Here is an 11,440-nt window from a genome sequence, read left to right on the forward strand (position 1 = left end):
ACAACCAATGGGATGGCCAGGAACAGTGTTCTGCTTGAAAAAAGTCAGTGATTGGTTCCTGCGTGATGCTTTCTGAGGGAACTGGGCAGAAGTGTTTAGATCGTGGAAGACCCTTGTTTGGTGAAGTGAAAGAATTGTTCTGAAAGCAGTGAGTGCCTGGCACATCCTTTGCTGTAGATCTGAAATGATGCTAAGTCTGCAGAGAAAGTAGACAACCTTGCCAGAAAAAAATCATCTCAATCCTAGAAAGAAAAGTAGGAGCAAAACAAAAGCCGGAACTTCAGAAAGACACTAACTGGATGTTATCATAATGCATCAAAGATCCTTATCCTTTTATTTTTTATTAATATTCATTTTCCCTTTCCATCATCCATTCCCCTCTGTACTTTTTGGCTGTGTGTGAAGAGAGTTGGACATGTTAGAACTGGGGTCTTGTGAAAGGCATAGTAGTCAGGTACATTTTCTGTCTATAATACTGTACATAATAAAAAAGTTACTTTGGTTTTAAAGTTCAAACCTGGTGACTGCAATTTATTGGGCTAAAGCAAGGTTGGCAGATATTTAAATAAAATCTAATTTCACCTGTGTTGTGACTCTGGGTCAAGTGAGGCTGTAATTTCTGCGCACTAGCCCAGGGGGTTGTGACACCTGGCTGCAGCTCGCTTGTGCCCAGTGACTTTCTATGTGCTCGTCTCAACTCTAAACCAACCTGTAAAAGTCACAGGTGTCAGCATCTGAGCTGTGCCTCAGGTTAAATGACAGTGTTTCTTCACCATTGCTGCTCTCACTCTTCCTCTGAGGTTCCTTTGGCTAGCTAGGTGGCTGTTCCCGAGAGCAGGAAATTCAAAGGGAAAGGTTGGTGTGGGGGAGGGAATGGGTTGGAAAGCAACTAGTCCACAGTCACACCACCTGCAGCTTGTTCAGAATGAGTGTATGGCAGGAATTGAGGAGGGTAAAAGGCAGAAACATACCATCATTCTCAACATTCTGAGCCATGCCAGGTGCCACGGGTTCTGCCAAAACTGGTCCCATGATACCATCTGATACAGAAAGCCATCTGCTCTAAAGGGATGAGATGCAGATCAGTTCCACTCTGCCCCTGGCCTGTCCTGCAAGAAAGAGAGGGCAGAATACCAGTAAGTGTGTTCCACTGTGTTTGGGTGATGTGCCTGCGACAGTTGAATAGTTGAATGTGTGTGCAAGCTGTGAGCGGTAGGTGTGGAGCTAACATCATTGGACTGTGTGTGAGGGTGAGGTGAAATGATTGAATGTTAGGTCTGTGTTCTGATTGTAAGGGAGGGACTGCTGATGAGCGAGTGATGGACATGTGCTTCTTTGAGCAATGTGAGATGTTGGTGGTCCGGAATGCAGGAATGTCATGGGAAAATGTTTTCACTGATCTTGACCACCCATACGAGATCTTTGAACTACTTTTAACACTGCTAGCAGGTCCTTGGGGTACAGCTGCAGGTCACAGCTCCAGGCTTACTAGGTCACCCCGGAGGGCATTGTGGCACAGTCGTTAGCACTGCTGCCTCAAGGCACTGAGGACCCGGATTTGATCCTGACCCCGGGTCACTGTCTGTTATGACCTGCCTGCTTACCACTGGCTGGAAATTAATGGCAATCCCACAATCCTTTGGGGGTATGAGCTTCCTCAATGAGGAGGGCGGAGAAATCATAGCCATAGAACGTACAGTGCAGAAGGAGGCCATTCGGCCCATCGAGTCTGCACCGACCCACTTAAGCCCTCACTTCCACCTTATCCCCATAAACCAATAACCCCTTCTGACCTTTTGTGGTCACTAAAAGCAATATAGCATGGCCAATCCACCTAACCTGCACGTCTTTGGACTGGGAGGAAACAAGAGTACCCGGAGGAAACCCACACAGACACGGGGAGAACGTGCAGACTCCACACAGACAGTGACCCAGTGGGGAATCGAACCTGGGACCCTGGCGCTGTGAAGCCTCAGTGCTATTCACTTGTGCTACCGTGCTGCCCACAAAATTTTAAGTGTGGTAGCGAACGGGTTTTGCTGTGAGCTTCCTGGTGCTCAGCCCAGCGATGCCGGCAACACAATTCAAAGTTTTTTAAAATATAAATTTAGAGTACCCAATTATTTTTTCCAATTAATGGGCAATTTAGTACATCTTCGGGTTGTGAGGGCGAAATCCACGCAGACACGGGGAGAATGTGCAAACTCCACACAGACAGTGGGCGGACGCACTCTTTCCCCTCCGCCACCCGGCAAGATCAAGCCGCCACGTCTTGCCGGGCGGCTGAGGAGAAAGACGGCCACCGCGCATGCACGGTTCGCGCCGTCTGCGCGATGAAGTCATCTGATCATGCACGGGTTGGAACCGGCAACCCGCGCATGCGCGGATGACCTCACAAATGCGTAGTTTTGCACGTCATTTCCGGCTGATGCCACCTCCCTGGATTTTTGTTGGACACAGGTTGGAAGTTGTTTTCTATTACACCATGCCTCTGTACAGACATTTGGATGTTTTTGATGCTGCACTGGAAAGCTGGAACCAGTACGCACAAAGAATGCGTTACTATTTCTGGGCAAACAACATCTCCGAAAACGAGCGCCAGGTGGTCATTTTGCTCACTTCCTGCAGCCCGCATACGTTTGGGGTGATTAGGAGCCTTACGTACCCAGCTGAGCTGGACACCAAGGCGTTTGATGAACTTGTGAACTTAGTGGGGCAACATTTTAACCCAATCTCGTCCACGATAGTCCAACGTTACCGGTTTAATACCGCTGAGAAGACCCCAGGAGAATCCCTTGCAGAATTTCTATCTGGGCTACGCAGGATTGCGAAGTACTGTGACTATGGTGAGACCTTGTCAGAAATGTTACGCAACCGTTTGGTTTGCGGTATTAACAATGCAGCCACCCAGAGAAAATTGTTAGCTGAGCCAACATTGACTTTTCAACAGGCCATTCAAATAGTATTGTCCTGAGAGAGCGCAGAACGAGGAGTGCAGGAGCTACAGGGAATGGAGGTCACGCCTTGGGGCGCAACCCCTTCTGTCCAAAAGCGTCTCCCCGCACCCCTGCGGTACCTTGGGCAAGGCGACGTCTGGATCGACGCCATTGGCCATCGGACGTTCCTCCTCGAAGGGAGCCATGTTCATGTCGGACTTGTGGGCGCTGACCCCGTCATGGACGCTGGTCCTGGGGGCGCCAGAGGTGCCATCGTTCCAACAGAAACTGAGGCCGGCCCGTGGATGAACCTGCGACTACCCCCGAGGACGTGGAGGTGGAGGACGACTGCCTGCAGCTGCATTGTGTGGCAGCTCCCCATATAGCCCCCATTAAGGTGACAGTACGGGTCAATGGTCACCCGCTTGAGATGGAGTTGGACACTGGTGCAGCAGTCTCCGTGATCGCCCAGAGGACATTCGATCACATCAAGCAGGGACACACAGGCCAGGTTGGCCACCTACACGGGGGAACCATTGGACATTGCAGGAACTGCAATGACCCCTGTTGTTTATGGACGCCAGGAGGGGCGTTTCCCACTTATCGTGGTGTGCGGCCATGGGTCCAGCCTGTTGGGCCGGGACTGGTTGCGCCATTTGTGGCAGCACATCCTCCAAACAGGTTCTGGAGAGTTGACTGAGGTGCTAGGACGATACCCAGATGTATTCCAGCCCGGTTTGGGGAAAATAAAAGGGGCCGTAGCCCTTATCCAAGTTGAACCAGGAGCCACGCCGCGCTATTTCCGGGCTTGCCCGTCCCTACGCCTTGCTCGAGAAGATAGAAGGGTAGCTCACTCGTTTGGAGACCTTGGGTGTTATCAGGCCCGTCTGTTTCGCTGACTGGGCAGCACCAATTGTTCTTGTAATGAAGCCAAATGCCACAGTTCGCTTTTGCGGTGACTATAAACTTACAGTGAATACGGCTTCCCGGCTCGACCGATACCCAATGCCTCGCATAGAGGATCTCTACGCAAAGCTTGCAGGCAGACCCGAGTTCACAAAATTAGATATGAGCCATGCCTACCTACAGTTGGAGCTGGACCCTGCCTCCCGGCCATATGTAATTAATACATATCGGGGCCTGTATGATTGGATCGGATTGGATTAGATTGGATTTGTTTATTGTCACGCGTACCGAGGTACAGTGAAAAATATTTTTCTGCGAGCAGCTCAACAGATCATTAAGTACATGGGAAGAAAAGGGAATAAAAGAAAATACATAATAGGGCAACACAAGGTATACAATGTAACTACATAAGTACTGCCATCGGATGAAGCATACAGGGTGTAGTGTTAATGAGCCGATTGCCTTTATCGACCAGCCCTATGTCAACCCCCACGACCGGTGAGGTGGTTGCAACCCTAAATTTTATGGACACCTTGCCTGTCATAGCAGCACAGATCCATGAGTGGGCCCAGACGGAGCCAGTCCTGTCAAAGGTTCGGCACATAGTCCTGTATGGTGGGCAGCATAGACAGCTCCTAAGGCGAGTTGCGGGCAATTTCCTCCAAGCTGTCCGAATTCAGCATGGAAGACGGCATCCTTTTGTGGGGGACACGTGCGATTGTCCCGGAAAAAGGACAGGAGCTGATACTGAGAGACTTGCACAATGGGCATCCAGGTGTGACCAAAATGAAAATGTTGGCCCAGAATTAGGTACGGTGGCCAGGCCTCGACACCGACATTGAGAAGGTGGCCCAAAACTGCTCCATTTGACAGGAACATCAGAAGCTTCCACCGGCCGCGCCCCTACATCACTGGGAATGGCCAGGGCGGCCTTGGGCGCGTTTGCATGCGGATTTCGCCGGCCTTTTTCAAGGATCCATGTTCCTTCTATTAATTGATGCCCAGTCTAAATGGTTAGAGGTGCATAAGGTGGTAAGCACAACGTCCTGCACAACAATCGAGAAGATGCATTTGTCTTTCAGTACACATGGCCTCCCCGATGTGCTGGTCACGGACAATGGCACTCCGTTCACAAGTGAGGAGTTTGTGAGGTTCATGAAGATGAACGGCATATGCCATATCCGCACTGCCCCTTACCACCCGGCTTCCAATGGGTTGGCGGATTGCGCAGTGCAGACATTCAAACGTGGCCTAAAGAAGCAGTCTTCCGGGTCGATGGACAAGAGACTGGCTCGATTTTTGTTTTCATATAGGACCACTCCACATGCGGCGACTAGGGTAGCTCCCACGGAACTCCTAATGGGCCAGAGTCTTCGCACCTGCCTTAGCATGGTTTTCCCGGACATTGAAGCAAAAGTACACCGCACTCAAGAACCGCAGGGACATGGTTTTTCTCGGCATCGGCCGATTTGGCAGTTTGCGCCCGGTGACCCAGTGTTCGTTCAAAATTTTGCTGGTGGTGCCCAGTGGGTCCCTGGCATTATCTTTCGCTAAACTGGCCCTATCTCTGACCAGGTGTAAGCCCAGGGTCGTCTCCAGCGCAAGCATGTAGACCATGTTTGGTCCAGAAGACCATCCCTTCCAAAGATTCCCCGCCCCTGGAGATCATTCCTACAGCCGCAGAGACCAGACACAGTGGAGAGTATTCCTCACAATCTTCCTCTGGTGCCACACTCAAAGCCTGCGCAGGTCGTGACAGAACCGCGTGGAGATAGAGACGCCGAAATGAAGGAGGCAGCGGACTCCGATTCTGAGATGGAGACACAGGATGCCTCAGAGGGGGAATCCTCAGGCCCACGGGCCGTGGATGTACAACCGTTACGTCGTTCATCACGGACGCGCCGTTCTCCGCTTCGTTACATGCCGTTCGATCCAGCTCCTCGTGCAAATGGTGTCTGGCCTGCGGCGAAACGAGTCTGATACCCTCCTTCACCAGGGTCCTCGGTGGATTCCTTGGACTTTGGGGGGAGGGATGTTATAATCTGCCTGCTTACCACTGGCTGGGGACTAATGGAAATCCCACAATCCTTTGGGAGTATGAGCTTCCCCAAAGAGGAGGCCGGAGAAATCATTAGCAGATTCCCTCCATAAATAAAGCTGGCCAGTTTGGAACCAGCTGGAGAGGAGTGAGCAGCAAGGGAGTTGCTGCTGCTGTTGTATATAAATGTTATTTCTTACTATCCTTCAACTCGTGCCGGATTCTTCGTGGCCCTCACAAAACTGTCCGTGTGGAGTTTGCACATTCTCCCCATGTCTGCGTGGGTCTCGCCCCCACAACCCAAAAGGATGTGCAGGGTAGGTGAATTGGTCGTGCTAAATTGCCCTTAATTTGAAAAAAAAAAGAATTGGATACTCTGAATATATATTTTTAAAAAGGCTTATCTGGTCACCTGCTCCCATTCTTTTTAGAGGGGTCTCCTTGAGGGTTTTCTGCCGCCAAACCCCACCAACGCCCCACCCCTGGCAACCCCATCGAAGTTGGCCTCTCTTCTCCTCCTCCCAATCTATGACTCCAGCACATCATTGGTAAACACAGGAGTTCTGTTCAGCCTCACCGCTGCACCATTTGTGCAGCTCCCACATGCTGTCAGTGTCAGTATAGGTAGGCAGCTGCACCTCTAGTCCATTGAGTGCAGCTCCCCTTTCAGAGGGACAGACTGTCTTTAAGAGGAACAGCTTGGTGGCACCAGATGCTATCAACTCATGCAGCTCAGACCCCTGTTCAGTATTCAGGCTGCCAGCAGCATTAGCCCTGCTTGGCCTAAATCTAAAATAATTCAAATCAGAAGGTAAGACTGAGGGTGCTCCCTCCCCAATGGGAATGTGCATGGGCAATTCCTCAAACCCAACCTCCGCATCCAAAAATGGGCCTGAAGAAAATTTTCACTTCCAGTATATTAATACAACATGATGTAGGAAGAAGCATTTCCAACTTTATCTGCAATAAAGTATGCGTTAATAATAACTTTCTGTCTTTACCCATTATTACAATGCAATGGGAAAAGAGAACAAGGTCAAGTCACTCCGATAATTTCAAAATAGAGCATTAAGAATGGCAAATTACCCTGACAGATAATTTAAGGGAATCAATGAACATAAAAATTCTCCCAATAGGGACAGAAAAGTAACCCAAAGAACGATTAACTTGTGAGATTAATTTATGTATTTGATGAATGAAAAATGCATGCTGAAGGAGGGAATCCAAGAACATAAGGAAAAGCAGTAGGATTAGACCATTCAGTCCTCAGAGGCTGTCCGACCATTCAATGAGATCATGGCTGATCTTCGAGGTTACCATTTTCCTGCACTATCTCCCTCTCCCTTGACGTTTTTAATATGTAGAAATCATATCAATCTCGGGCCGGGATTTTCCGTTCCTGATCATGTCAGGCCAACTCGGTGTTGGAAGCAGAAAATATCATGGGAACAGCCAAATCGTGTTTAATATCGATGTAAATGTGTAACGCAATTGCCCCCCCTTCCCTTCAGTTATGGGGTGTGTTTCCAGATGTTCAACATTGGGAACACCATTTGCATTCAATAAAATATAATTATCAGGCCCTTGGCCTGAAACATCTGCCCCCCCCCCCCATCCCGCCCACAGCAACCCCGTGTCAGAAAATCCATCCACATCGGCAGAATTGAATGAATCTCGACTGATCTCCTAAGGTGAGCACCTGGCGAGCACACCTCCCAGGGGAGCTCAGTTGAGTGCAATGCTCAGGGGGGAGAGAGTCATGCCCAGGCACTGCCTTGTCACTGCTCCCTGGCACTGCCCCCTGGTACTGCGTGGTGGCTGCCCCTGACAGTGCCTAGGCAGAGACTGGGTGGTCATTGGGGCTGCAGCCTGACAGAGCCAACAATGAAAGGTCAAGGGTGATTGAGCAGTGTTCGAGGAAGATCTAAGAAAGGTCAACGGTGATCGAGGGAGGGTCGTAGGAAACAAAGAAAGATCAAGAGTTATTGAGGGAGGGCCAAGGGAGAAAAGATAAAGGTTGAGGGTGATCGAGGGGGGATGGCGGAACATCCTGTGCAAGTCTAGGCTGGAGTTCAACGACATGCAGAAGACCAGGGAATGGCTGAAGGTGAGCCCGACTTGTCTATAGGTACAGGGTTCTGATTGAGGCTTTTGATGTTTCACGCTGCTCGTCATGCTGCTTCTTAACACTGGTGCGAAGTAAAACCACGTAAGTGGAGATGGTCTGATAGCTACAAAGATGTGAAAAATCACGTCTGAGGTTTTTGTGGTTATTGGCATATTCCCTGTCCTGTCTTCAGCCATACAAATTGCTACTGCTTTCACTGGTAGTTCCAGGAAACTCGGGGAAACAAACCCACAGCAAATGCCATGTTAAATAAAGAGCTAACTGAGTGACTAACAGATGGGAACTGACAACCCACCTTCCCTGAGCGGGCAGGACAGACACAGCCCAATGCACTGTTGTTTAATGCAAAAGTCAGCAGGTTTACCATTGCTGTTAATGTCTGTGCTTCTAAAACCTACCAGTCCCAAATCCACCTGCTTCTGCCAGGTTAACATTCATCCCAATTTTCTGGGGTTTCCGCAATTCTATTACAACTTCCAATAGACATACAGGAAACCCAACGGAAATTTGGACATCATTATTTTGCGGTCTTTAAATGTGATTTAAATGCGCGTAACAGTGGCACAGTGGTTAGCGCTGCTCCCTCACAGTGCCAGTGACACAGATTCAAGTCTGGCCTTGGATTACTGCCTGTGTGGAGTGTTGTATTATGTAATTTGGAATAACACAAGCTGCCACTTGATGCAGTTTTGAGTACAAAATGCTCCAGACTTTGAAGTGAGTTCAATGTGTTTTATTGAACGATTAGCACAGTTCTCAATGAGTTCGACTCTGTGCTAATCTAAATGTAGTAACGCAGTCTAACTGAACCAGCCTTGCTCTAAGCCACATGCTGCGGTGTGATGCTGAGGATACACCCTGTCTCACTCTGTAGATGTTGGCCTGTGGAAAGAAATTCTATGGGCGAGATTCTCCGCACTCCCGACGGTGCGGAGAATAGCGTGGCTCGTAAAATTTTACGGCCACGCTGTTCCGACGCCCTCCCGCTATTCTCCCCCCCCCCACGCCCAACTCCCGACACGAATCGCTGCCGCCGTTTTTTTACGGCCGGCAGCGATTCACTGCTGATAGATGGGCCGAGTTCCCAGCCCTTTACGGCTGTTTTTACGAACGGCAAACACACCTGGTCTGGCCGTTCGTAAAAACGGCCGTAAACACTCGCATTTTATAACCATGGCACCGATTGGCACGGCAGTACCACGGCCGTGCCAAGGGTGCCATGGGCCCGCGATCGGTGCCCACCGATCGCGGGCAGCGGGCCCGATGCCCACGCACTATTTGTCCTTCCGCCGCCCCGCAGTATCCATTCGCGGGGCGGCTGAGGGGCATCCCGGCCCGCGCATGGGCGGGTTTCGCGCTAATACGCGATGACGTCATCCGCGCATGCGCGGGTTGGAGTCTTCCAATCCGCGCATGCGCGGCTGACGTCATATGACGCGTCAGCCGGCGCTAACTCGGGCAAGCGGGCTTAACGAAATTCGTTAAGCCCGTGATGCCGGAGCTTACGGCGTCGGGCTGCTAGCCCCGACCGGGGACCAGAATCGGTTCCGGATTTGACGCCAGCCTTACGATTTCTCCCCATATGGGAGAATCTCGCCCTATGTGTGGGCTAAACTGGTGAGAAACTCCACAGGGCCCAGACAAGTGACTAAATGTCATTGAATAGCGGTGGGGAACTCGCCGGCAGAGCCAGCGGGAAACTCCCTGAAAAACCCGCCACAAATGAACTCAGAAATTGTTTGGGAGAATCTGGCTCCTTGTATCTCTTAACTTTTTCTGGGTTATTCAGACATCTTGGGTCATTAATGTCAGACAGTCGAGGTTAATCCTTAAGACAATGCACTGGAAAGGGGGCGGCGGGCGTGTGGAGGAAAAGATCAATTTAACTATTTTATCCAGATGAAGAAACGGGTGATAGTAGATCAATAGCTTCTTCCTCGCAAGAGTTTCTTCATTGACTTCATGTTGACAACTTAAACTCCGCCAGATCCTATTTTTACTGCTTTTTTTTTAAACTGCTGCTGGTGACAGCTAGAAATTCCAAAGCTGAATCATAAATCATAATCAGGAAGAAACTGTTCCCCTTAGTAGAGGACTGAATAATCAGGGGGGCATGGATTTAAAGTAAGGAGCAGGAGATTTAGAGGAGATTTGTGGAAAAGCTTTTTGAGTCAGTGCATGGCTGGAATTGGAACTCGCTGCCTGTAAGGGTGGTAGACGCAGGAACCATCATAACATTGAAGAAACATTTAGACGAGTGCTTGAAACACCTCAGCATACAAGGCTACGGACCAAATGCTGGAAAATGGGATCAGAAACAATAGGTGATTGATGGCTGTCACAGGCATGATTGGACTGGAGGTCTTCTTTCTGTGCTGTCTGTGGGTGGAATGTCCCCAGAGTTGTACACACTGCTGGATCAGGTGAGAAAAGCTGTGTGAAGCCCGTTGGCTTGGCTGATGCCTTTTCTCACCTGATTAAAATGCACTTAGTGCAATTTGAAAGCGCTGCTGAGGATCACACAGCCAGGTGGAAGGGAGCGGCCTGAACACGGCGGAAAAACCAGGATTCTGAGATGAGGGCCCGATCCTAGTTACATTAAAGAAACCCCCTCCAAGGAGATCAGTCCCTGCCCGCCCCCCCCCCCCCCCCCCCCCCCCCCCCCCCCCCCCAAATGCCACAGAGATCTGGATCCCCCTCATAGATATTTGGACCCCCGGCAAACAAGGGGAACACCCCCAACTCCCACATGCAGAAGGGCATTCCCCCCACCACGCAAGCATCAGAGTAACTCACCACCTGTCTTGCTGGCATCTGGGCACTTCCCCCACCTCACTGGGACCACATCCTCTGCCCATCAGTAGCACTACCCCACCCTCCTCCACAGTCTCCAGCCCTCCCACTCAATGCATGCACAACACCTGCTCTCACACACATAAGGGGAACCCTCCAGAGGATCCACGCCTGGCAGTGCCAGCCTGCCAGTGCCCCTGGCATTGCCAACCTTGCAGTATCAGGTTGGCAGTGCAGTGTTCCCGGTTGCTTGGCTGCCTGGGACTTCCCAGCCATGTCCCTCACCACCAGGGCCATACACCACACCCCGACAAGGTCATCCCGACTGGTTCTTGTTTCTGAATTCCAGACGGTCATTTGCCCTGGCATGACATTGTGCTGACTGGATGGAAGGATTGAACATTGGCAGACGTCATGATGTCAAGTCTGGTAAGTATATGCAAATATATTAAAATTGAAAGGGCATGAATCATATCACCTCTTTGTGGGGGTGAGGAAGATCTAAAAACTGTGATCCCATTTTGGTCCTCTCATAATAATTCGTGACCACAGAAAGATTTTCACCGATGAGAATCAGCCTGCTAAATCTCACTTTATGACTCTATAAAGAATGGACCATGATCTAATAGCCGTACCGTG

The sequence above is a fragment of the Scyliorhinus canicula genome, chromosome 2 (genome assembly GCF_902713615.1).
Source record: "Scyliorhinus canicula chromosome 2, sScyCan1.1, whole genome shotgun sequence".
In the NCBI taxonomy this organism is placed as follows: Eukaryota; Metazoa; Chordata; class Chondrichthyes; order Carcharhiniformes; family Scyliorhinidae; genus Scyliorhinus; species Scyliorhinus canicula.